This window comes from Ursus maritimus, unplaced genomic scaffold, assembly GCF_017311325.1.
Source record: "Ursus maritimus isolate PB19 unplaced genomic scaffold, ASM1731132v1 scaffold_35, whole genome shotgun sequence".
Taxonomy (NCBI): Eukaryota; Metazoa; Chordata; class Mammalia; order Carnivora; family Ursidae; genus Ursus; species Ursus maritimus.
Genome location: NW_024426119.1, coordinates 11,953,105 through 11,981,003, shown reverse-complemented (window position 1 = coordinate 11,981,003; position 27,899 = coordinate 11,953,105). Strand labels below are relative to the sequence as shown.

Here is a 27,899-nt window from a genome sequence, read left to right as displayed (position 1 = left end):
AGACGATGTGAGGAAGCCAAGGAGAGAGCCCCGGCAAAAACCCTTCCCTCACAGCCCTCGGAGGAAACCAACCCTGCCGACACTTTGACCTCGGGCTTCTGGTCTCCAGAACTGTGAGAAAATACATGTCTTTGTTAAGTCACCCAATCTGTGCATTTTGTCACAGCAGCCCTAGAAAGCTGACACAAGCACCCTTCAGTACGTTATTGATCTCTGCTTACTTTCTCGCAGCTTTTCGCCAACCCCCCCCTTCCTTCCCCTACACCTGGTTTCTACTCCATTGGATCCAACATAGTGCAGGGCCCCTGCGATTTTTCTAACGGATCCCAGTTGTCTCTAATTTCTACCATGGGTGAAATTTCTCTGGGTGATGGGACCAGAAAGCCTTCCAGAAATTGCTAGGGAGTATCTCAATGTGGTCCACCTCTGACCCCTACCGAGGCCTCGACTTCCCTGAAAGAAAGTCAGGATTATGGAGAAGCAGGTAGGGAGCTGTTCCCAGCTGGGGAGTAGTGGAGGAGAAGGAGTATCCACAAGCCATTGTCAGCATTTCAGAAAAGCCCAACAGAACTCGTAGCTTTTATTCTTAAGAGAACCAAATTATTATTATTTTTTAAAGATTTTATTTATTTATTTGACAGAGAGAGACAGCCAGCGAGAGAGGGAACACAAGCAGGGGGAGTAGGAGAGGAAGAAGCAGGCGCCCAGTGGAGGAGCCGAAGGCAGACGCTTAACGACTGAGCCAACCAGGCGCCCCTAACAGAACCAAATTAAGTACCAGAGCAGCTGTCCAGGTTGCCAACCTATGAAGACACCAGAACATCACTGAACTAAGTCAGAAAGATGAGGCCACTTAACCTCCAGTCTCCAAGTACGTCTCCCTGTTCAGCTGGCGAGAGGAGAGGTAAGTGAAGTTGGTGGCGTTGTCTAGGAGCAATGGGGATGGAAGCTCCCTCTGTCGAGCCTCTTGGTTGCCCACGTGAAGAACTGTCCCGTGTTGGTTGGCTGCACGTGAGACTCCAGTGCTGCCTTCATGGGGCCCATCACTGGAATGAGGCTAGGCAAGTCTGAAGTCCTTTTAGATGCCTTCCAGGAAGCAATCAGCGCAGAGCCTCAGCAGAGACAACCAAAGAGAAAACGAAATCTATGAAGGTCAGTTAATAAAAAGACAGACTTTATCACTGAGGCCGTGTTAATGCCTCTGTCCTTGCTGAGCATGTGAGACTCGGGCCATCCACTTAGGAATGACAGAAAAATGGCCTGGCCTGTTGGTTCATGTGTTGATATATGCAGCTCTCGCAACAAGAGAAAAGTAACCATTACCGAGGCATCGGGCTGAGCAGTTAGAATATTTAACAGCAAAGGCTCATGTTGGGGCTGGGAAGAAATGAGTGATGGAATGCAGCCTTGATGGTGCAAAAGATGGAACCCACTGAATCAGGGAATGGGGACACAGGGGAGGAAGATAACCCAAGGGCAGTAAATAGAAAACCTTCCATGTACCTGGTGTCACACTAGGCCAGTGGTTCTCCGACTCTGTAGTCTCGGGACCCCTTTACACTCTTAAAATTATTGATGACCCCTAGAGCTTTGTATGGGTCGGTTCTATCTACTGAACTTCACCACTTTATAAATCAAAACTGAGAAAAATCTTAACAAGAAAACCCAGCATACATTGTACTAGCAGTCAGGGCCAGAAGCCTTTGGAAAATTCTACTGTACCCTTGTGATAGTGAAAAAGGTAAATGACATCTTAGAATTTTCTTTCTTTTTTTTTTTCTAAAGTAAACTCTCTGTCCAACATGGGGCTCAAACTCACTACCCTGAGATCAAGAGTCGCACGCTCTACCAACTGAGCCAGCCAGGCACCCTGATATCTTAGAATTTTCAAGATAATAGTTTGGACCTTGCGGCCCTCCAAGAGCGTGGGGGATTCTCTAAGGCCCCTGGATCACACTTCGAGAGCTCCTGAGCTAAGCTGCTCACTTTAGATTAGCTCATATAAATCTCTTACCCTGAAATATATAGGATTACTATTCCCATTTTCCACATGAGAAAACTGAGCACTTGAAAGGTCTAGTAACTTGCCCTAGGTGACGACAGCTATCAAACAGCAGACCAGGCTTCAGCCCTGCTCTGATCCTGGAGCCCACATTTGAATTGGACTTGACCAGTGGTAAGGCCAGGCCCAGGAGGGGAGCAGCTGGACAGTCTTCACATTCATGAGGGACCACATGGTGGGAAATACAGACCTTCCCACCAGGGATCTCACTGGCCATGAAGAGCACCTGGAGTGTCCAGACTGAACCCCACTCCATGTGCCTGCAACGTGGGCACAAACTTCTGACCGTCTGGTTTGGGGAGGGAGGGACCTAGAGGTGTGAAAGGAATGGGCCAGCAGAGACCTGGCTGCCAGGCCAGGCTTTGCCATCGGATGGCGGGGGGCGTGGCGAGGTGCATCCCGGAGGGGCTGAGCTGGGTGAGGCCTTAGGGTCAATCACCACTGGGACTGACTCCCTCCCCAGGCCTGAGTGCTTGTCCTGGATCCAGGCGGGAATCTCAGGGTCATAGTCAACAGAGGGCGGACGATGGTCTGCACAGCCTGAGAGGAAAACAGCTCTGTTCTGGCTAACCCACACGGGTGAAGGATCAGCCCAGAGAATCTGGGGCCTTTTCCAGGACCATAATAGGTGATTTCGTTCCAAAGCCTGACATTGGGAGTATCACTGAAATCCACCGAGAGCGAGAGTTTTATATTAGAACAGCATTCCAGAGCTACTGCTGGCCTTCCGCTGGGGAGCTCTGTTTCCAATCTCAGGGATGTCAAACAGTTTTAAAGGCACAGGAGCTCAGTGTTACGCAGCAAGGCAGCAGGGGGCAGGGCCGTGGCCAACACCCTCCCAGACCATGCTCAAGGCTCCACCCTGTCCACGGCAGCCCCACCCTAGCCCAGACCTTCGAGTCTGGGCCCCCCATTCTGCTTTCCAGCTCCCAGGTGGGCTCGGGGAACATCTAGTCTTGAAATTGGGGGTGCCCTTGGCTACCCATTCAGACACTTCCACAGAGGGCTGTCCACACCTTCAGGCTTGCCCACGTTCTGTTACTCAGACACTTAGCTCCTGGACACACTTTCTGGGATCACAGGCCCAGCCAGGTGCCCATGGCCCACATTCCCTGCCAGCCTGACGTCATCTGCCTGCCACCTCCCAGGCAGGCATGGCCACACTTAGCAAAAAAGAACACTAACAATAGCTCACATTGTGCTGCGCTTTACGCTTCACAGCTGACCACACACCTGTCTGCCCGGGTTTCAGGTTACACAGTTGCGTCCTCTAGGGAAGAGGAAGCTAAGTCTTGGTGAAGTGAATGAGCGTGTAAGGTCACCCCAGGGAGAGTGGCCCTAGGCCCCAGTTCTCTCCTCTCGGCCCGGGGTTCTCTGGGCTGCACAGTGTGGCATTTGGGGACGGGGTAGGGAGCAGGAGAGGCACAGGGCATTGGAGCCCCCTCCTCACCTTTGATCTCCACTGGCCCATCTGCCTTGAGTCCTGGAAGAACCCTTTTTTGAGGTTAGAAAGGTCCCAGTTCCAAGTGTCAAGCAGCTGGGCAGTCTGTTTGCCTTGAGTTCTCTCTCCTAAAGAGCACTCCCCCCCCAACCCCTGCTTAAGAGATTCTCCCAGACCTTCTGCTCTCTGGATTCTGGGAGGGAGGAGCCTGCCCTAGCTAATCCCAGGAGCTTCGGTTTGCAAGGCTAGCCTTTGCTATCCTTCCTGTGATGTGATCATGGCCACTCAGCAGGTTATTTAATAACATGCCCTGTGGGAAGGAGACCCTCCGACCTTTCAGCATGGTGTGAGAGCCCCTGCAGCTGCCTTCCCGGGGGCAGGTCACGTCAAGAAAAGGAGTTAACCTCACTATGGGGGCCCAAAGGGAACTCTTGCCCTGGCAAAGCCACCTCTGGGAAACAGCTGTCTGCCCAGACCAGGGATGGGAGAACTCTGGGGAGCCCTACCAGCTGGAGACCTGGCTGACCTCTGGGGGGGCCCCTCTAATGGTGTATCCGTGGGAGGCCAGCCCAGGACTCTCCTGAAGCTTTGCCCTAAGGGGCCCTTCGGCTGTTCACAGGCGAATGAGGCCCAGGGCAAGCCAGGCAACTCCAGGGACCACAGAAGCCTCAGGAGGCGGGGGCCCACGTGTGATGCCAATGTTGTTGTCTCAGATGCTTTACTCACAGGGGTCGCATGCAGGTAAAGCAAGCTCCCTGCAGCCTGGCTGAGGACTCTGGTCTCCATGCTGAGTGTGGGTTGTCAGAAGAGACCTGATGGTGAGTGTCAAGGAGCAGCAGAGAGAAATCATCCCCTCATGTCATCCTCACTGGGCTTGCCAGCTTTCTCCAGCAGTTACAGGATTCTGGGGTAGACTGAGGCATGGAGATGCACTCACATGGGCTTTTCGCCTCTGGGAAAAAATGTTTCACTCCACCCAGATGCTTGCTGGGTCCTGAGTTTCCAGTAAGGGAGTCCTGGGGTCATTCTCTTGTGCTGGATACAGACTGGTGGATGATTCCAACCTCCTAGCCGCCCTCCTGGGAAAAAATCTGAGAATCTACGGAAAGACGCACTACCAAACCAACCCTAATGTTTATTCCAGGAAAGCCAACCTCCCCTTCTAAGTGCCTCCTCTTTGTAGAACTGTGTTCTTCAGCCCTTGGCTCCCGCGGAAGTGTGAGAAGGCCACATTTGTCCTCCAGTCTTAGGCATTTTGGGCTGGGGTCGGCTACAGTGTAAAGTACTTCCTGGGTCACCACCCATGAATGGGTCACTGGTGGCCCAAAGCCCTGAGGAGAGCAGAGGGAGGTGGGACAGCGAGTAGATAAACAGCAGCATGAGAATGTGATTTGCCTGCTATTGGAGGCGAGGACAAGCGCTCAGAGAGTGGAGGTGGTCATGACTAATGCCTTTGGGAGCAAAAGAGGCTTGGCGGACATAATGCCACGTTAGTCTGCAGTGGGGAGCGGCCCAACGAGGAGGCTGTCTGTGTGCCCCGGTGAGGCCTGGGGCAGTTAGTGGGAAGGTTGGGGCTGAACGTGAGGATGAAAGAGCTAACCCCCACATGCTGGTGGCCCCCAAGATGGCCCCTGGGTGGCAGGCCTGGCTTCTACCTGCTCCTGAGAGAGGATTTTTGGAATAGGCTTCCACTGAAGGTGTGGAATGAGGCGGGGTCATGGGGTGCAAGTAACAGAAACTCATGGGCCAACCTGAGCGAAGAAAAAAATCTATAGGGAAACCACTTGGGTGCTCACAGAATCAGTGGGAAATCTGGAGAAACCAGGCTTGGCAAACAGACAGGAACCAAGAGAGGCAGGGCAGGAGCCCACAGACGAAGGGCACATCACAGAAACACCACTGCCAGGAATGATCTCCCAACTGTCCCTGTGCCTCGGTGTCTTTCCTTCAGAGGTCTAGGTCCCAAATGGTAGAGACTCAGATCCTTTCTCTGCATCCTGACTGCCAGGGAACAAAGAACAGGACCCTCTGGCTCCTGGAGTCTGGGGAAGGCAGGCTCAGAGGTCTCAAGGGACAGACATCAGCTGCTCTCCCAGTGTCCTTTTCTTGGCTGGAGAGCTGCTTCCGGTGTTTTATCCCTGCTATGGAAAAGTTCAGCAACGTCCTGGGGGACCGGGATGCAGGGAAGGGAGAGGTTAATTTTCTGGTTTCTGCCTTCTCTAATGTGACTAATCAGTTTCTTTCCATGGCCTTTTGCAAAAAATGTTGTGATCGTCTGTAGGCATAGAGAGCCCACTGTGACTGACATGGAAGAGGGTAGGGGAATCCTAAGCAAAAAGGAGGGAGGACATCTCTGTAAAATCCCTGCAATGATCATAGTTTATTAAATGTCATCTGTACGTCAGGCTCTGGATTAAGTACATTTGTTAATGTAGCAGGGAGAAAAACTTATTTAAAAAGCCTGCTACATGTTAATTGTAATGGCCTTAAACTGGAAACTACCCCAACATCCACCAAGGTGACAATACATTGCAGTGTATTCACAGAGCGGAACACCACTAAGCAGCATTCTCAGGGGGCGGGCTGCCCCCGTAGGTGCCTGAGAGCCTTTCAGGAAATCCGCAAGGTCAAAACGATTTACATAATAATCCTAAGACATTATTTGCCTTTTCCACTTTTTGGACGTTTGGGCTGATGGTGCAAAAGCAGAGGTGGGTAAAACCGCAGGTGACTTAGCAGACATCAAGGCAGTGACCCTCAGCTGTGCTAGTCAGCCACCGTGTCATTCACTATCATGCATTCACAGAAAAAAATGGGGCAGTTTCTCTTAAGATTGTATCTTGATGAAACAGTAGAGATCATGAATTCTATGAAACCTTAATCCCTGACTATATGTCTCTAATACTCTGTGTGACAAAATAGGAAGCACCCATAAAGCACTTCTGCAAAGTACAGTGATGTTATGACTGAGTTGCAAGCTAAACTAGCCCCTTCCTTGTGTGTGATTCTTGGTTATTGTATGCAAGACACTCTTGCACTAGAAATCGCTGGGTCATAGCATATGCACACGTTCAACCTGATGAGAAAATACCAAACGTTCCCGAGCATAAGGAATGTGTGTGAGATCTTGTGAATTCACATTCCAAGGCTTATTATGGTCTGACATTTATAACTTTTTTGCCCAAACCAATGGCGATAAAATGGTATCTTGTTGTGATCTCAGTTTATGTTTTCCTAGTTGTTAATGAGGCTGGATGTGTTCATTGGCCACGTATTTTGCCTCCCACTGTTAATTTTGAAACAGCCTTGTCAGCCAATGTCACAGAAAATGTGAGCGTGTGTGGCCCCAGCTAGGCGTGGTGAGGTGACTTAGTATTACCATGTTTAATATATAAGATGCCATCAATTATAAGAGGCATCATCAATTTAATATAGATTTCTACAGAAAAAGAAATGTCAAACCAAATTATACCTTTTTTAAAAACTAATAATAGTGTACATTATTTATTAGGGTGATCACACACCATTTTCTTTTCTCATGGCACCATCTCTAATCAATCTTCAAATTCAGGGTCTAAAGATTCCACCAGTCGAGGCAAACGCTATAAAAGAAGTATAGATGTAGGGAGCCTGTTCGCGTGAATGGGCTTCCTGAACATACTTAATATGGTTACTATGCCAGGTTTTTGTTGTTGTTGTTGTTGAAGATTTTATTTATTTATTTATTTGAGAGAGAGAGCACTTGTGCATGCTAATATGGGGAGGGGCAGAGAGAGAGGGAAAGTCAGAGAATTTCAAGCAGACTCTGTGCTGAGCCTGGAGCCCGATGCAGGCTTAACCCCACGACCCTAAGATCATGACCAGAGCCGAAACCAAGAGTCGGATGCTTGACTGGCTGAGCCACCCAGGTGTCCCAATACGACAGGTTTTGTTTGCATTTCCTATTTGGTTAAACTCACAGTTTCATTTTCTCTGTAACTGAATTATGTATCACTGGAAATTTGAAAGTCAGACACTTTTGACAGATGGTTGTGTAATTTCTAGCGACAATCTTCCACAAGGCACAAATTAGCCACAGCAGCCTGTCACAGCTCTCCATTCCGTGATCTGCTCAGAGAGACTGGCTGAAGTTTGCACAGCCCCGCAATGACAACCATGTCACAACTCACTCCTCTGGTTGCTGCCAGCAAATTTTGACTGACATCCATTAAAAGACACAAGCCAAGCCTAGAAGCATTCAAAAGCAAAAGCACACATCTTATCTTTCTTAATTATTTACTAACTAAATGATACATAGATGTGGATCTGTGTGTGTGTGTAGGTGTATGGCTAAACTTTACTGAGCGCCTACTAAGTGGTAAATTCTATTATCAGAAACTCTCCATTCATTATCTCTAATCTTTATGGTAATTCTGTGAGGTAGGTAACATTATCCTCATTTTAAAGAAAACTGAGATTCCAAGGGACAAAATAACTTGACCAAGACTCTTAAGGAGCAGAATCAGTATTCAAATCCAGCTCTCCCTGGCTTCGGAGCCCATAAACTTTCTACCACACCATAAAAGGCACAAATGTTGAGCCTTTTTTAGGTACCGACCTCCATGGGCCACTGGGGTAAGATCTCAGACAAATCACTGGCCAGTGTTGGCTGTTACGTCTCTAAGGGTGGACCCCTCCCTTTATGAAGGTTACTGGCAGGGACAATAGAGAGATTAACTAGAGAGTTGAGCTATGTTAAAAATAACAACAAGGTGGGGCACCTGGGTGGCACAGCGGTTAAGCGTCTGCCTTCGGCTCAGGGCGTGATCCTGGCGTTCTAGGATCGAGTCCCACGTCGGGCTCCTCCGCTGGGAGCCTGCCTCTTCCTCTCCCACTCCCCCTGCTTGTGTTCCCTCTCTCGCTGGCTGTCTCTATCTCTGTCGAATAAATAAATAAAATCTTAAAAAAAAATAATAACAACAAGGTATTTACTCCTAATGCTGTTAAGCTCCTTGGAGCTGTGTGCAGGCTGAGCAGGGGAGGGCTTGTTCGTTGGCCATCGTACAGGTGGGTCTAACGTTGCTACTACAGTCTTCTGCATTTTCCCACCTCAGCCAGGGCTCTGTGTCACTGTTTCTCGTTGGTTACTGCACAACCCTAACCTTTTTTGTTATGATGAGTTAGTTGTCAGCAAAGAGGCTCCGATCTGGCCCTGGAAATGTACTTCTTTTCCGTAGGCATGTCCCATGCCAAAGGAGAAGGTGCTCTAGGCTGGGGGCTTACACACAGGGCTGGTTTGGGGCTCCCACAGGTCTGAGGACTTCTGGGGTGGAGGGGGGATGGGCTGTTCCCTGCCTTTAGACAGAAGGACCCTAGGCTATTTTGGGCAAGTAAAAGCTCATTTGGGTTTTCAGAACTTCCCAAAGGATCATGTTCTTTATCTCCCTCGAACTTATGGCTTAGTCTGGACATTCACAAACTTTTCATCGCCAAAAACGGAGTTTATAATTTCTCCCCCATGGGCCTCTTCTTCCGAAGGACTTTTGTCCACCAAGCTACATGTTGTCTTTTAAAACTCTCTATGAATTAGGTATGATCAGCAGAAAAAGACAGTCGCAGCCAAAAGCAAAAGAACTTGAGATTTTACTCAGTACGGTTTTCATGTGAAAGTAAGTTTCCATTTCTCTTGGATAAACGCCTGGAAGCAGGCTTGCTGGGTTCTAGGATAAGTGGTTGTTTAACTTTATAAGAAGCTACCCAATTGTTTTCCAAAGCGGTTGCGCCACTTCGCATCCCCACCAGTCATGTCTGGGAATCACAGTTGCTCCTCAGCCTTATCAGGACCTGATATCATCAATTTTCCAAAAAAATGTAGTCGTTCTAACAGGTGTGCGGTTTTAAGTTGAATTTTCCTAATAACTAATAATGCTGAGCATATTTACATATGCTTGTTTGCCATCTATATCTGTTCTTTGGTAAGCTGCCTATTCAAACCTTTTGTGTATTTTTAAATGGGTTGTTTGTTTTCTTACTGAGTTTTGAGAGTCCTTTATATATTCTGAATATAACAAGTCCTTTGTCAGATAAGCGTTTTGCAATAACATTCTCCTAGACTGTGGCTTGTCTCTTTATTTTCTTAGCAGTGTTTTGTTTTTTGTTTTTTGTTTTGTTGGTTGGGTTTTGTTTTGTTTTTTGTTTTGCAGAGCAGAAGTTTTTTATTTTGATAAAGTCTGATTTACCCATTTTCTTTTATGGATTGTGCTTTTGGTGCCATAGCTAAGAAATGTTTGTCTAACTCAATATTACAAAGCCTTTCTGTATATTTTCTGCTACAGATTTTATAGTTTTAGGTTTTACAGTTAAGTCTATGATGCATTTTGAGTTAATTTTTGTATAAAGTATGGAATATCGATCAAGGGTCAAGTTTCTTTTCTTTTTTCCAAATGAATGTCCAATTGTTTCAACACAATGTGTTGAGAAAACCATTCTTTCTCCATGAATTGTTTTTGTAACTTTATCAAAAATCAATTGACCATGGACATGTGGGTCTATTTCTAAACTCCCTTCTTGTTTCCATTTGCTAATACCACTTGATCTTGATTACTCTAGTTCCATAGTAAGTACAGAAATAGGATATTATGAATCCTCCAACTTTATTTTTTTTCTTTTTCAGTTGTTTTGACTATTCTAGGTCCTTGGCTTTCCATATAAATTTTAGAATCAGCTTGTTGATTTCTACAAAAAGTCTGCTGGGATTTTAATCAGGATTACATTAAGTCTACCTGTCAGTTTGGGGAGAACTGATATCTTTACAATATTTAGTCCTCCCATCTGCACATTACTTCCCTCATCTAGGTTTTCTTTGATTTCTTTTATTAGTGGTTCGTAGTTTTCAGCATACAGGTCTTGCATATATTTTGCAAAATTTATACTAAGCATTTCATGATCTTTGTTGCTTTGGTGCTATACGTGGTACTGTTTTTTTAAATTTAGATTTTCAGTTGTTCACTGGTAGCCTATAGAAACACAGCTGCTTTTTGTCTATTGACCTTGTGTCCTCCAACCTTGCTAAACTTACTAATTCTAATTGCATTCTCTAAGATTGCTTGGGATTTTTTGGGTAGACATTTATGACATCTGCAAATCGAGACTGTTGTATATTTTCTTTTGCAAAAGCTACATTTTATTTCTTCTTCTTGCTCTATTACAGCAGCTACATTCTAATACAATGTTAAACTGGCCTCTCCAGGAGAGGCAGGAAAGGCTTTGTTAGCTCCACAAGATGATGGTGGAATTGCTACATTCTCCTAAGGAAACCTGATTCTAAGGAAATAGCTGTTGACGTTTAGTTCATTAATAATATCTAACACCTCTTGGTCACCCGCTCCAAGACCCAGTACTCCCCAGTTTGCATGTATTATTTTACTTGATCCTGACATCAGCCATACGAGACAGATATTACTAACCCCTCTTTAAAAGTGAAGAAACGGACGCTCACAGAACTTAAGAAACTTGCCTCAGATAACAATTTCTCCTATTCAAATGGCGAATTCAAATCTATTACTCCCTGTCTCCAAAGTCTGTGTTCTTTGCACTACGCCACACTGCTTATGGTCCAAATCATTTTGAACAGATCTGATCTGTCTTGTCTACACATGACAGGCCTTTGGGGAGCTGTAAACATTATGGCTACCTGGGTCCCCCCCAGCCCAACTCAAGCCGAGTCTCTGGGGCTGAGAACACTGGGCCTGTCACCCCTAAAGAGAGAGGTCCTCCTGTCCTTACAGCACAGTGACCTGAGGTGCTTGGTCTCTGGATCTGGAAGCAGTGGGTAATGAATGCTTAGCAGGAGGTAACTGCTGTGTCTGCTTTGGGCCTGGGAGGCTCAGGGCTATAAAAGGCAAAGCTTTCTCCTTCATTTCTTAAATGCTAGTAAATCCAGGGAGTGTGTCATGGCATTTTAGCATCAACTTATCACACATGTTTGTGCTGGCTCACACTTCAAGGCTTGATGGAAAACAGGTGGGACTCCTCAAAGCTGCTGTTAAGGACTTAACGGGTTACAAAAGGATGCTAATGAAACAGTTAGATGAGAGGAATGTTGCCATTTCAGAGGACATGGTGGGGGGGACCCTCTTAGAGAGACTTGGCCTGCTGGGTCATCTTTCAAAACAAAAAGCCAAGTTCCTTGCCCCGCTGTGGGAGCACCCCTAAAACGTACTGCCTGGAGTAGCCACAGTTAAGAAATGGAAGCTTCTCTCTGACGAGGCGGATGGAGGCTGGGGCTGAGTTAATGGCAGGATAAAATGATTTGGGGGCCAGCTATTACTAAAGCTTTAGGATGCCTTTAGAAGTTTTTCCACCCCCGATATGGCATCTAATCTGGGTAACAGGGCCTTGTTTGAAATGTCCTTATAACATGGATCATATTTTTGTTGTTATTATTTTAAACTTATTTTTTCCCATGCTAAGGGTAAAATGCACATCATGGAAAATTTAGAAAATGCACAACAGTCACCAGCATAAGGCTGAGGAAAATCGTGCAAGACTAATACCGCACTAGAACTTTCAGAAACATCATCCCCTCTAATCCTCACGGGAACCCTTGGAGGGGACGAGCCTTATTCCTGTCTTCAGATGAGAACCCCGAGGTTCATGCATACTCAGTAGGTTGCTCAGGGCTCTCACATGGAGGCAAGTGGCCTCACCTGAAAGCTCCTCCTCACCTTTAAAGCCATAGTGATGAGGTTGGGGAATATACGTGAGGTTCAGTGGGGTGGAGTCCGGAGCCGACGACCAAGAAAGAATTCTTGAGGCGTCTTTGGTGGTTTATTAAAGCACGGGGACAGGACCCGTGGGCAGAAAGAGCTGCTGCACCGGGGTTGTGAGGAATGGCCCATTATATACCCTCAAGTTGGGAGGGGGTTAGGGATAGCGTAAGTCTCTAAGGAATTTTGGAAGCAAGGTTTCCAGGACCTTGAGGGGGCTAGCTGTTGTTGGGAAAAGGTCATTTATCACTGTCTAATAAAACCTGAGTCATGAGACCCTTCAGATGTATATCAGTGGGCCATATGCTTGGGGGATGATTGCCAACACGCATCTTGGGGGGTTAGAGATAAAGGAAGTTTCCAAAGGAATTTTCATATGTTAAAGTAGACTTACAGAATCTTGGTGGAAGGGAGGGGGTCAGGCTAGGACTGCCTTTTGCCCCCAGCAAAGTATTAACATGGAGGCAGCTGAGTTCCTAGGGGAATGTCACCCTGCCTGTTTCAAGGACTTGTCAATGGGCTGCAGGTAGTAAGGACTGTTTCTTTGTCCTTTAGGGCAGCCAGGGGTGCCTGAGGAATGTCACATACATCCCATTGTGGGGGGGGGTTGCAGGGTATCAGCTTCTGCTTTGTCCTCAGCTTGCCTTCCGTTCCCTCATCAACAGCACATTCTGGAATATTTTCCCCTAGCCTTTCTTTTCTTAAGCAAGCATTTTTCATTTCGATGTGATGTGTGGGCCCCTACTTTCAAACACATGAAAAATTCAGTTTTGCTTGTCCCTTTTTTTTCTCCATGTAACTTTATCATAGAAACAGTTTTCCAGGGCGCCTGGGTGGCTCAGTCAGTTGAGTGTCTGCCCTTGGCTCAGGTCATGATCCCAGGGTCTTGGGATCGAGTCCCACATCAGGCTCCCTGCCCTGCAGGAGTTGGCTTCTCCCTCTTCCCCTCCCCCACCCTTTCGTTCTCTCAACCGCGCTCTCTCTCTCTGTCTCTCTCAAATAAAATCTTTAAAAGAAAAGAAGAAAGGAACACCTTTCCAGGTAGTTTTTAGCCTTGGAGCATTCATTTGGTGGTTGGCACGCTATTAGAACGGCTTTGAGAGAAATTCCTTCCAGGTGAAGATTTGTCTTGGCAAACCTGGCTGTGGGGGAAACTCAGTTCAGAGAGGACGTCGCCATCACAGACAGGAGTGGGGTGCTGTGGGAGGGAATGCTGTCTTGGCAGAGCCAACAGGAAAGAACTGGGTTTTCCCACCACTCAGACTGATTGCAGCTCAGCTTTTTTTTTTTTTTTTTTTTTTTTTTACCAAACCACTCTCCTGATTGCCCACGAGAATGGAAGCTTTTGAAAATAAGGATTTTATATTTTGAAGAGCCAGGATCACATGGGAAATAAAAAAAGAATGATCGTTCTACAGTTATACACAAACCCAGAAAGGGGGAGCCAAGGGTCTGTGCGGGCTGCTTGGAGGCAGGGCCTGGGAGAGCCCCCAGCTCGCTCTGCAGGCTGGAGCAGGGCAAGGCTGTGGGAAGCCGAGCAAACAAACAGGACAGATAGAGACAGGCCCCAGGGAGACAAGGGCAGGCCATGGAGAAGAGGCAGGACTGGATTTCTGGCCACGGAGACGGGAGCAAAGACCATGTTTGCTTTAAAACCCTAAGCAGTTATGAAAATTCCCAATTCCAGATGGTAAGAGTCGGCAAACCTCTTTTATAACCTCTGCTTCAGGTGAAAAGGACAAAACCCACCTTCACATGTTTCTGGCCCAAGTCTTGCCTTTTTCATTTCACAATAGATTCATTGACCCACACTGGTGTCTGTGGGTGCGTGAGGACGGCAAACAGGGACGTTCACACGACAGAGTAAACAGCTCTCCCTGCAAACTGGGATCCCTCTGTTTTCTTTCAACTGAAGGATTTGGCTTCCGGTGGGCGATTAGCCCCAGCCCTCCACCAAATGTCCTGGGTTTTCTCCCTTTCGTATTATGACCCTCTGCTTTTTTGGCTGAAGAATAAAGGAAGGAAAAATCTGAAATGCTTTCTCTAACTCTCAAAAAGCCTTGATTCCTACAGGGGAGAATTAAAAACAAAGCACGCTTGGACTTTCAGCCGAAGTGGCAGCAATATCTCAGCTACAGAATCTGCAGGTGAAGGACGGAGTGGGAGAGTCTGTTTCTCGTTAGAATTCTTGGCAAAGCACTTTGAGCCACATCTGGAAAAGAAGGGAGAAGGACTGTCGGTGAGGTTTGTTGGATAAGCCCGTTTCCCCCATCGCACGTCTGTTGGCTTCAACCTCTCAAGGTCACCTGGGACCAGGTTTCCAGTCCCTCTGCAACCCCCTTCATGTGCAGGTACGTAATCTGGGTATATTGCGTCTGAAGTGGAGAATCCAAATAAGGAGAACCCAGTTCACTCTCATTTTTCTAAATGTCAATTGAAGTTCTCCTGCAGACAATCCCACTTCCACAGATGCAGTGAATTCCAAGGGGAAGGGCCAATAATAAGGATACCTTATATTTATTTGTGTGGAATTACAGTTTTCAGGGTGATTATCTTAGCCATTGCTTTCACCTGAACATCACGCCATTTGCATGAAGTAGCAGATCTCCATTTTACAGATGGAGGAAAAGCAAAACAAACAAAAACAAAACCCTGAGGCCCAGAGAGGGTGGGTGACTCCTACAAAGTTTCACAGCCAGTGGGAGCCAGAGCTGGGGCTAAGAATCTGATCCCTACCCACCATAGCGTATTATAGATAGACTACAAGTTATCCCTGCTTGGAGCAGCCTCTCCCCAGCCCCCACCTCGTCCCCTTAACCGAATGTCTCAGATCTTAAATGCCACTTCCTCTGGGAAGCCCTCCCTGATTGAGCCTCGCCCTCACATTAAGTTAGTTCTCCCTGTTAGCACCCTGTGCACTTTTTCTTTACGGCACTTATCACAAATTTGAATTATAGTTTGATATAATTATTTGCTTCATGTCTTCCTCTCTGGCAAGACCATAAGCCCCTGTGGACAGAAACTGTGTCCAGTCTTGGTGATCACTGTGAATGAGTAACACTCCACTCAGCACAGTGCCTGGGACATGACACTCCCCCCACCTCCCACCCCCCACCCACCTACACACAAAATGTTTGTCAGATAAATGAACAAATGAATAAAAAGTTGCCCAACACAGTGGTGAAGGCTGAACCCAGACCAGCGTCCTAACTTCCTTGGTGAGCTAGCCAGGAAGGGATTTCCCAGGGAAATTGCTGGAGATTCTCGACAAGACTGTGAGAAATCCTTGGCTAAACATTGAGAGAGGTCCAGAAAGGTTAGAGAGGCTGGAAGACTGAATTGTGCAAGATTTCTGCCTCTCTCCAGACTCGGGAGCATCAGAGATAAATAGACCGGAGTGCCTATAGAAGTTAGTTCATGTCCCACGGGTCATTTCTAGCTCCCATGCTCTTGCGTTCTGGGGGACCTTTGCTGCTTCCTGGGCGGATACCTGAGGGCATACTCAGTTGGAGTAATGGGCTGGCTCTTCCTGGCCTTGCCTGCCACTCCTGTGGCCTGGGAGAGCTCTCGCACCTAGCTGGCCAGAGTCAAAGGGTGGTCATAGCACACATCAGCCAGGTCATATGGGCAAAGAGGCCAGAGAGGGCGGAAGGACTGGTCTGAATAGTGGCAGAGCTCGAACCAGCATCTGGGACTCCTATTTGTCTGATGGTCTCTCCACTGCCACTCAAGCCATCAGAGGATGTGCCCAGCCCTTGGCTTGTGCTCAGTGCTGCCTGTGCTAGGTTCCTAAGGGGAAACAGAAGTTCTTGAAAATGAAATACACAAAGAAGAAACATACAAAATAAGTGTCAGGTATGGTCCGTGCTGGGTCACGTTCGGTTAGGCCACAGAGAAGCAGGTTTGGTGAGAGAGGGGGTACGGGAGAAGGGGGCAGTGAGGGTCCTGAGAACCACACATCCCCTCCCTCATCAGCGAGCAAAATCCTGTTTCCTGCCCTATTTGGGGGCTGTATTGTTTCCTTGCTCATCTAAAGGGCTCAGCAGAGCATTCCCTGCCTACCCCCAAAAGGCACAGGGAGATAAATGATTAAGAGGGGATATCTGATGACAGAACAACCTCCCCCAAGAAGTCCGGGGGAGCTGCCTAGCATCCTCAAGGACTTCGGTTGGGCTGCTGTGACAAAATGCCTTAACCAACAGACACTGATTTCTCCATTCTGAAGGCTGAGAAATCCAAGATCCAGGTGCTGGCGGTGTGCTGCCCTGTGAGGGCGAGAGCCACCTTCTCACTGTATCCTCACACGCAGAACGAGAGGAGCACGCTGGTTTCTTCCTCTTCTTCTAAGGGCAGTAATCTCATCAAGGGCACTAATCTCACCCTCCCGACCTCACCGAAATCTAATTACCTCCCAAAGACCCCACCTCCAAATACCATCACACTGGGGCTGAGGGCTTCAATGTATGAATGGGGGTGGGGGAGGAGACACATTCAGTCCTAAGAGCTTAGAAACCCTTCTTGGAAAGAGCCAGGATATTGACTGCTCACTGGTCAGAGAAGGCAGTACGTCCTGAGGGGCCTCATGGCCCCCATGGGCTCAGGCTCCAAAGAGGCACAAGGAAAGCAAGTCTAAGTGTAGTTTGCTACGTTCTGCCCAGCTGTGCGGGCTTGCTTGGCCAGTAAGGTCAAGGACCCTCCTTACCCTCTTACCTTTTACAGATTAATACCCATGCCTGAGTAAAAGAGGACTCAACTCTGAATACTGGGCTTGATTTTTTTTTCTTTTTCTAAATGAAATATTCAACAAGAAAATTTGGGGCCAACTTGAATATACAGACTTTTAGGAATAAAGATGGAAAAGTCAAATATTAGTCATGATAGTTAACTTATTATGTACACCAAATTTTAAAACCACATGTCCTATAAAATAACAGAGAAAGATTGCTTGTTTCCTCTCTTGCATCTCATGAAACAGTTTGGTTCAAAGCCCTCAGGCTTATCTTCAGCATCACTGTCTTCATCAGGAGAGCTACTCTGAGTTCTCCCCACAGTCCCCCAGAGTCCGTCACCTCTAATTACTACGTTTTTGGAGATCAAGCACTTTTTTGAATTCATGTTTGTTATTGTCACTGGAAATTTATTCTGAGCCACAAGTACCCCCTTGCACAACCCATCATAAGACAAACTTTCTAAGTTTCCTGTATGAGCATATATATGACTTCTATGACATAACCAACCACAGTACCATTGTGATCAACGATCCTTAAAAGTTTGCACTGTGGGGTATCTGGGTGGCTCAGTTGGTAAAGCGTCTGACTCTTGATTTTGGCTCAGGTCATGATCTCAGGGTCATGGGATCAAGCCCCGTGTTGGGCTCTGTGCTCAGCGGGGAGTCTGCTTGGGATTCTCTCTCTCCCTTCCTCCCTTCCCCCCTCAAATAAATCAGTACATCTTTAAAATATAAAAATAAAATAAAAAGTTTCTGGTACTCAAATCTGTGAAGGCCTTGTCCCAGGAGAAATTCGTACGTTTCTATTCATTTCTTTGCTTCCTCTTTAACGAATTCTGTCAAGTGATCTCCTTACCAATCTAAAAATAACATTTACAGAATTCCTTTGGGGACTTTGTATATTCTCCAAATAGTATTTTGTTATTCAAAAATACAATCATTGAGAGAACACCCTGTAACTAAGAGCTTATCTCGGGCCACTCCCTCTTTTCTGAAAGATAATTTTAGGGAAGTGGTACATCCACAGGACCTTTGGAAAAAGTGTTACTGTCTAATTACTTAAGTCCTTGTTGCCTTCCAAGAAGATTGATGCTAGAACTCCCTAGATGCCAGTAGGGTCTTTCAGACGGCAGCTTCCATCAGGGGACCTCGCTGCTTGACTGAGCCATAGTCTGCCACTGCTGAGCTGAGCCCAGTCTCTAGCCCACCCAGTGGCTCAGGAACGTGCTTATGTTTAACAGAGGCAGAGGAGACCAACGTGAGCTGGACAATGTATCTTTCTGGAATATTATTAGCCTATGCCAGACTGTATACGATGTGATTTCTGAAGTTCCGTCCGGGCACAGGGGTATCTCTGCTTGGCGTCATCGTTGTGAGGTTCTGACACCAACTGCGATATGGGTACTTATCCCCCCACCAACCAATTCTCTGACACCAGCTGGGTGTCCCACAGTTCACCTCAACTCTGACTCTGTCTACTGGGAGTTTGCATCAGATGCCCCATAGAGGTTCAGTTCCATAGGACTGGCCTCCCCTCGACTTCAGACACCAATCGCAAATCCAGATTATTACCTGTGTCTCTGACTGACTGCCTATAGATCAGAGGTTCCCATGACCCCTTCTTTGGGTTCATTTAATTTATTAGAGCAGCTCATAGAACTCAGAGGGACATTTCACTTACTAGATTACCAGTTTATTATAAAAGAATAAAATTCAGAAACAGCCAGATGAAAGAAGGAGAGGGCAAGGTATGGGGAAGGGAGAGCAGCTTCCATGCTCTCTGAGCACGCCACCATCCCTAAATATCCACAGGTTCACCAACCCTGAAACTCTCTGAACTCCTTTCAGGATTTTATGGAGGCTTCATTGCATAGGCATGATTGATTAAATCGTTGGTGATTGAACCCAATCTCCAGCCTCTCCTCCCTCCTGATGTCAGGGGTGGGATTAAAAGTTCAAAGCCTCCAATCACACGCTTGGCTACCCAGGCAACCATCCCCCATCCTTAGGATACCTAGAGACTTTCCAAAAGTCACCTCTTTAACATAACAGGAGACACCTTTCTGGCTCTCAGTGCAAGAAATCCCAAGGGTTTTAGGAACTCTGTGTAGAAACAGGGATGAAGACCAAATAGATATTTCTTATCATAAATCACAAAAACACAAGTTATTTATGAAATTTTTACATAATCCTGGGAAAACTCTCTTAATCAGAAGATTATGGGTAGAATAATAACAAGTACAATGTCTGTTTATTAAGTACCTTCTTCTATTGAGTACTCACAGTATGGCAAGCAATATGCAAAGAACCTTAAATGCAGTATCTTGCTTGTTTTCTTTTTCTAGCATCTTGTATTGAAATGTTAATTCATTTATTTTCATTCTTGTTTTTCCAGTAAGGTAGTTTAAGGCTATACATTTACCTCTATATACTGCTCCATCTGCATCTCACGAGTTTTATGTAGACCTTCCATGGTTGCTCAAGTCTAAATATTTTATAATTTTTGTTAAGACTTTCTATTTAGTCTACAACATATTTAGGGGTATGTTCATTTCTAATTTAATAGCATTATGGAGAGAAAATATAATTTGTGGGGCACCTGGGTGACTCAGTTGGTTAAGCGTCCGACTCTTGATTTCAGCTCAGGTCATGAGATTGAGCCCTGCGTTGGGCTCTGTACTAGGCATGGAGCTTGCTTAAGATTCTCTCCCTCTTCCTCTACCCCTTCCCCTCTGTCCCCTCAATATATACTATAAATTATTTCAAATTTGTAGAGACTTCCTTTGCTAAAATTGTCAACTTGCTTGAAAAGGATATGTACCTCCATTCAAATGCAGGCTTGCACACATTTGTACTGGGTCAGGTTTGCTAAATTAGCTCTTCATATCTTACATTTCTTTCCTCTTTTTTGGCTGCTTGATCCATCAACTCCTGATAAAAGTATATTAAAAGTATTTTACTATAAATATGAATTAATCAACTCCTATAAAGCAAATTATAAATTTACTCTGTTAAATGAATGCAAATTCATAATTATTATATATTCTCAATGGGATGTTGCTTTTATAATTATTATCTTCGCTTATTCCTAATAATGTTTTGGTCTTAAATTTTATTTGGTCTCATATAAATATTGTGAGACATGTATATTCGTTTCCTAGAGCTGTGTAACAAATTACCACAAATTGGGTGGCTTAAACCAATGAAAATTTATTCTCTCACAGCTCTGAAGACTAAATGTCAGAATCAAGGTGTTAAGAGGGCAGTGCTCCCTCCAAATCCTGTAGGAGAGGACCCTTCCTTGCCTCTTCAGCTCCTGGTAGCCTCCAGCATTCCGTGGTTGTGGTGCTATAACACCAGCCTCTTGCCTCCATTGCCACGTGGCTGTCTTCCTCTGTGTCTGTGTCTCTCCCCTTGTTATACGGGCACCGGTCACATTGGTCGAAGGGCCCACCCTACTCCAGTCTGACCTCATCTTAACTAATTACATCTGCAATGACTATCTCCAAATAAGGTCACATTCTGAGGTACCAGCAGTTAGGACTTAAACATATTATTTGGGGGTCACAATTCAACCTGTAACAATATTTTTGGTTTGCACTGGATGGGTATGTCTGTTTCTGACATCTATTTCCTTCCTTCCTTCCTTCCTTCCTTCCTTCCTTCCTTCCTTCCCTTCCCCTTCCTTTTTTTTAAGGTTTTATGTATTTGACAGTGAGAGAGAGAGAGAGAGAGAGCGCGCACAAGCCAGGAGAGCAGCAGAGGGAGAGGGAGAGGAAGAAGCAGGCTCTCCATGAAGCAGGGAGCCCAGTGCGGGACTCGATCCCAGGACCCTGGGATCATGACCTGAGCCGCCGAAGACAGACGCTCAACCGACTGAGCCACCCAGGCACCCACTGGCATCTATTTTCAATCTTTTTTGTGGTTTTGCTTTAGGTGTACCTCATAAATGTGTTCATTTGTTTAACCTAATCAAATAGTCTTTTGATAGGTAATCTAGGTAATCTGCTCACATTTATTACAGTAACTAATATATTTTAACAAATTTCTGCCATATTTTGTTTTCTGTTTATCAACCCCCCCCTTTTTTTTGCTTCTTTTTTTTTTTTTTTTTCTGTCTCCTTCCAGTTGTCTTAACCCAGACTTCCCCCCAGAATCAGAGTCTCAGATAAGGGCTTGTCTGCCGCTTGTTTATTTTAGGAAATGATTCAAGGAATAGGAGCAGAGGAGGCGGCTGGGAAGAAGGAAACAGGATGAAGAGAAAGCTAACTGCCATCCCGCTGGGGACCCCGGGAGGAGGTATGTAGAATCCATGGCAGGCTCGCCCGCAGACATGTTAATGCTGTTTTTTGAAGGCATCTGTGTCATTTTCATTTCCTGTCTATCATACGTGCTGGCATGTGTCTGGAGCGGGGGTGTGCCTCACCATAGCGCCACCGCCTTGGCTGTCTGTCATTCAACTTTCACACAACCCCATGAGGCACTTGATCTTCTCTGTTCTAGAAAGGAACACGTTGAGGCTCAGAGAGGTGACATCCCTGGCCTGAAGTCATGCGGCTAAACAGTGGAGCCAGAAGGCAAACTCTGGTCTATTTGACTCCACAGCCATTTCTCTTAATCTTGATCTCCGCCACCTTACGTGGTCCTGGGTGTGCGCTGAGGCTAGCCCTCATTTACCTGAGTTTCAGCGTCGTGTCTCTCAATCTCATCGTGCAACTTTTCCACAAAGAGGAACAACAATGCAACCAAGTACTAAATGGTCTCTGTGTGAGTTCGAACCCGTCTCTGTCCACACGGCAGTACTCTAGAGAGACTGAGAATTACGGAAGTCAAGAGATTTCGTAACCTTTACTCAAAGAAGGACTTTTATTTTTGTTTTTTGTTTGTTTTTGGCCCACAGCTCTACCTACTCCCCAAAGAGTATGGATTTCTAAGTAAAGCAGGTAATTATTGACTAAGGCAGGGACTACTGTGATTGAGAAATGAACCATGTCTGTCTTTCTTCTGCAAGCTCACTGGAAAAGAATGTGAGGTATTTTTCCCTCTTCCTCTCCAGAGGCCCTTGCGTTTCGGACGGCTGGGCTTCTCGTGCCCCAGGGGTAAGTTAGAGGCCTTGCTTGGGTTTTTCTAAGGGTCTGGAGACTTCATGCTAATTCTTAGAGATGGAGAGGCCTGGGGAGGGAACTGGGGCTCAGAGGTCATTGAGGGCTGGCAGGACGCCTACCTGCTGGGCCTCCACCAGCACCCTGGAGGTGGCAGGGCCTTTGGGGAGTGGCTAAGTTGGGGGAGGGAGATGGCTAGGGACTGGACACCCCCTAGGGCCTTTGAATTGGGGAGGATGCTGTGAGTAGCAGCAGGATTTAACTGGCCCACCAGGGCTTGGACAATGAGCAACTTAGCACCGACCAGAATGGACCTGATCAAGGTTCTGCCAAGGTTCTTGAAATCCCCAGGGGTCTGGAATCCTGAAGGCCTCAGAGTTCTGCATGGCAGCAGAGTGAAGGCCTGAAAAGTGGCTGGGATTGAATTTTCTGAGGTCCTTGCAGGTGGGTCTTAGTATGACTTAATTTAATTTAGAAAATTCACGAAATGTGTCACAGAACACATTCCCAAGTGTTGTGGAACAATTTATATCAGTTACGCTAATAATGACCAAATCCTGAGGGGAATTTTTCTAACATAGTTGGGAAAACAGGTCTTACTTTTTTTAATCCTTTGGAAATGGTTGATCAATACTTGACAGGATATAACTATTCCAAGCCCTTCTTCTGGTAAAAATGCCCTCTATTCTGGTAATTTAAACTCCAAATTACCTCCAGATGAGGCTTTAAAAACACCCTGGAATTAAATCCACACCCAGTGGAGTTTCTGTGGGAACCTTTGCTGACTCCGGGGACGGCCTGTGAGTCTTTGAAAGGCCGGGATGTGGACTGTGCTAGAATTGAGACTTGGGGCCCCAAGAACCCTCCTCTACATGACTCAGCAGGGCCGCCGGCCCTGGAGGCTTGCCCAGAGCTCAACGTTCATGGCAGCGTGTAGGAGGAGGCCCTGGGGAATACCTCCGGAATCTCACAACCCTTTCTCACCTACCCTCATCAGACCGAAGAGGCAGGACGCGGGAGTGGGGGCCACTGGGCAGGAGGCTGGGCCCAAGGGTTGGGGGGCAGCCAGTGCGAGCATCGGTGTACCTGTGTCTGTGTGTCTGTGCACCTCTGTGTCTGGAGAGTGTCAGGCTGGATGTGTGTCTGTCTCTGTGTGTCTCTATGACAGTGTGTGTGTGTCTCTGCATGCGTGTGTCCATGGGGGCCAGGAATGCATTGAATCAAGTCTTAGTTTTCTAAGCAAGGTGGTTCACAGGACCGGTGGCCTGATTTCTCCTTCGGGAAGCCACCTCCAGGAGGTGCAGACCACCTACAGCCCAGCGAGAGGCTGTGGGCAAGGAAGGCAGGGAGGAGTAGACTGGAACTTCTTCTTCTTTTTTTTTTTTTTAAGATTTTATTTATTTATATGACACAGAGAGAGAGAGCACAAGCAGGGGGACCTGGGAGAGAGAGAAGCAGGCTTCCCACTGAGCAGGGAGCCCGACGTGGGGCTCGATCCCAGGACGCCAGGATCATGACCTGAGCTGAAGGCAGACGCTTCACCGACTGAGCCACCCAGGCACCCTAGCCTGGAACGTCTGCGTGGCTGAGAGGGAGGAGGAAGAAGGAGCGGGAAGGAGGGTGAGGAGTGAGAGGAGCACACCCTTGGCAAGGGGCTGGGCAAGCCCAGGAGCCACAGGCAGGCCAAACAGCTCTCAAAATACACACAGCTTCCAGAAGAGGAGCCAGGATTCTTCCCCCCACGGTCACACTGTCCCCTGCTTCCCTGTCCTGCCGTCGGGAATACAGGAAGAACACATTTATTTTCCAGGAACTGCTTTGGTTAGGCACTGGGCTGGGCACTTTCTGTTGCCATCTCCATGTGCTGGCTCACTGTGACTGGTGCCTTGTGGTCCCCATCTTAAAGACAAGAACTGAGGCTCTGAGGGGTAGGTGGGTTGCTCAAGGTCACCGGCTGATGGGTGTCAGAGCTGAGGTGAACCCGTGTATGCTAAAGGCTGGAGTCACTCTGTCACCCAACAGCCCTCTGCCTCTGGGTTGTCCTCTCTCTGCGTGTGGATACACACTCCCTCTCGCACACATGCGTGTTGGGCCCTTTACGGAGGGTGACAGCCCAGATCACCAGGGTTTCCACATGACGGTAGTCTCTGTTTATGATACACACACACACACACACACACACACACACACACACACCAGCACAACAACACAACGTTAGAACTCGTGAAAGTAAGCCATGCTTTTACACCCCTCTCTTCCTTCTGGGTATGGGCGGGGGGGGGGGGAGATTCTAATTAGTGTAGGTTTAAGAACATGAACTTTGGAATCAGACAGCCTGGAACTTGAATCGCCATTTAGGAGCTCTGTGACCCTGGATGAGTCAGTCAACTTCTCTACGCTCCAGTTTTCTTCGTCTGAAAAATGGGATAATAGTAGTTACCTCGTCGGCTGTTGTGTGGATTAAATGAGGCAACACGTATGCACGTACCGCAATTGGCAGCCAATAATCACTTAATAACTGGGAGCTGTAATTATTTCTAATAATCATGGCAGCGGCAACATAACCAACCCACGTATCTGGATGATCACAAAAAACAAGGTGACTTCGGTTCTATGCAGGAACAAGGAAGGGACAGCTGTGTTGTTGATAAAACCAGAGAGAAGGAGGAGGTGAGCAGCCTGCTGACTGTCCTGGAAGAGGGAACGCACAGATGTCAGGGACCTCTAACCTCGAGGTGGAAAGTTCTGGCATGGATCTGGATGCATGTTCTAATTTTCACCTCTTCTGCTCTTGGAGTGTTACTGGGGCATGCCAAGGGCTGGGCGTTGGCGTGGATAGGACAAGTGTGACCCACAATAAGGGCTGGAAGCCAATACTAGGAGGGAAAGCGACGGGCACCAGGTGCCAGAGTGTGTCTGTTCTGTGTCCCAACACCTGTCAGCTGGGAATTCTGCACGTCATCGGTGCGATGGGGGGTGACCAGCCCAGAGCGAAGACCCTACCATAGACCAGCAGTGGCAACAGTCAACACCACTGGGTCTCCAGGGGGTGCATTTGTAGTGGTTTTATTGTCTCGAGTAACAAAAAAGATTCATGAACATTGAAAAAGGTATATTAAAACAGGGTAGAGAAAGTATGAAAGTAAAACAGTGATATGGAGATAGAGATACACACATATAAACTTTTTATTACAGAATTTTTCAAACGCACACAAAGTCGTAGGAATAGCATGGCGAGTCCCATGTACCCATGACCTGCCGTCGGCAACCACAATAGTGCGTGAGAGTCCCAGTTAAAGCAGCGTGGCTTTGACAGCTCTCCGGAATGCTAATGAGCCCCAGCGTTCCATAACGCAAATGTGTTCTGTCTCCTGATATCCAAGCACTGGAAATTACTCCCCATCTCCTTCCCCAACTGTCTTGAGCATCTATCTGAAAGAAGTAAGAAAATGATAAGTTAATTTACCCCAAATCATACAGAAAACTCAACCAGTGCCTGAAACATAGGTGTTCCATAAGCGCTGAAGTAATAATAATACCAGAAGAAGAGTTCATGTTTATTGAGCACTTACTATGTGCTCGCTCCCCGAATTCCCACACCAGGCCTGTAACATGGATCCTATCTTCATCCCTGTTTTACCAATGAGAAACTGGACACAAAGAAGTTCAGCCACTTGCCCAACTCCACACATCCCGATCAGAGCAAGAACTTAGACCCAAGCATTGTGGAGTCCAGACTCTGTTTTCTTAATCAGGTGACCCCTGAAACAAAGCCCGACGTGGGCAAAATGATTCCTGCTGGGAAAGATGAGGATGGCGAGCAAGTTGCTTGGACTGAATGCTGCTGTGGGACCAGGCACTGGGTTAACTATTCCCCTATAATGTCTCACAAACCCCTGCCACAGAGCCTGTAGTCCTCATTAGGAGATGACATTAGCCTTCTTCCTGAATGAGGAGGCCTCCTGGTTTCCTCAGTGCCAGGCCTTGGGTGCGATTCTGTATTTAGAAAACAAAACAAAACCTTGTGTGTAAATCTGCATAGAGAAAAGTCTGGAAAAATATCCACCAAATATCAACAAGTGCTTATCCTCACCCACCCACAGAGGAAGGGTCAGGGGGGCGCTAGGGGCTTTTCTTTTTGTTAATCTCTATTTCCTAATCTCTCTACAATGAATTCTTTGTGTTACAGGGAGTGAAGGAAGGAAAGAAGGGGAAGAGGAAAAAAAGAAAGGGAGAGAAAATAGTACTCCAAAGCCGCCCTCAGCGGGCTGGGGCTGGGGCAGGAGGGCAGGAGGGCAGGAGGGCAGCAGGGCAGCAGGTGCAGCAACTGGGAGCATCGGACAACATGAGATGGGCAGCCCCAGGGGACCGCAGGCTCAGGTTAGGCCTAGACTGGCTTTAAAGGTCATGGTGCATGGGTGCACACGTCCTCAATAGGACCCAGGGGACACCCAGAGGGCATGGCAAGTCAGCTTGTGTAAAATATGCGGTGCAGCTCCGCTAAGGTTTCTGGAGGGGCCGGCTGCCATGGGAAGCAGCTGCCCTTGCCCTCGCCCTCGGAGGCTTCCAGGCCCACGCACATTTGGCAGGTCCTCCCAGAGCCGGGGCTGTTTATTCTCAAACGCTGCATCTTTGGGATTAAAAATAACCCTCGGGCTTGGCTGCATTCTCCCTGGCCTGGGGGCAGAGATGGGCTATGCTCCCAGTCTGGACATTTTCAGCCAGGATGGCGTTGACCCCCCTCCCCCCATTCCCCTGGCCAGTTAGCCACACCCCCGTCATGAGCACTCGATGAACACGGGAAGAAAGCAGTGTCCACCAGGTCACAAAACAATCTCAGCAGAACAGCGACACGGATGCCACTAAAACGGCAATGGAGCTATCTTCAGAGAAAATGACAGGCCCTTCACGGACTATTAGGCGCCATTTAAATGTAAGTTCTGCGGTGGCCTGAGGAGAATGTGAAGAGGGCCCAAGCCCGGCTGCCCCCACACGTGTCCAGCAGTTTAATCCCACCATTAGAATTGTTCCTTTCTGATGAAAAAGGGAGCTTACCAAAGTCCCCTGTTAGAACTTCTGGGAGGGTCAGTGCTAGGGACTGAAGGTAAGGCCACCTGAGGTTGGGCAAGATTATTGTGATTGTAAAATCTTACGAACACTGGACCTCCCTCCATTCTGATCCTTGTTGCCACGGCTGAGGACCCCCAGGTGAGTAGAGCCCATCTCCCTGCCGCGGGGAGAGGCCCCAAGAGGTGGAGGCAGCCGTGATTAGAGCCATTGCTCCCCCATTATCGCCAGCCGGGGACCCCGGGGGCTCCTTGGCTCTCAGGACCCTGAGGAGGGTGGAGGCAGGAGCCACGCTGGAGGAGAGCCCAACTCTGGAGATCTGGAGGATGGCGGCTTCGAGGCCAAGGACACACCTCACTGCCTCACAGTTTCACCTGTGCCCATCCTGCTTCCCAGACAGTGGGGGAGGGATGGTGCTGGAGCAACCCATCCTGTGTTTGTGGTGACAGAAAGGGTTCACCTGGAGTTCCAAGTGCAATTGTGTCCTGATGCTGCCGGAAGCACCCTATTGAGAAACAGGGCGTGATGGATAGTTGAGGGCTGCCATCGGCACCAGATTAGGGCAAGAGGAGACATGTGTTTCAAGCGTTGGCCATCCCTGCCAGGTCCCCACCTGGAACCGCACAGTGAAGGTCATGATGGCAGTGGCCCCGTGGGGGAGGGGAGCCGGGGGGTGCAGATCACAGCCAGACACTCCCTCCCTTGATACCAAGTATCAAGACCATCGCTCAGACAGCCTAATGGTGTGGAA

General features: G+C 47.6%; 1 long non-coding RNA gene across 6 annotated transcripts; it reads left to right on the top strand.

Moving 5' to 3' along the window:
• The first annotated feature begins 144 nt into the window (after positions 1-144).
• On the top strand, positions 145-21,937 carry LOC103676818. 6 transcript variants are annotated; one of them, XR_005831964.1, is made up of 4 exons: positions 145-904; positions 14,324-14,601; positions 21,180-21,278; positions 21,483-21,937. It is a non-coding gene; the product is annotated as an uncharacterized LOC103676818 (long non-coding RNA). The 6 variants fall into 6 exon arrangements; XR_005831963.1 differs by having other exon boundaries at positions 21,108-21,278; XR_572235.2 differs by having other exon boundaries at positions 21,180-21,937.
• Positions 21,938-27,899: the final 5,962 nt, after the last annotated feature.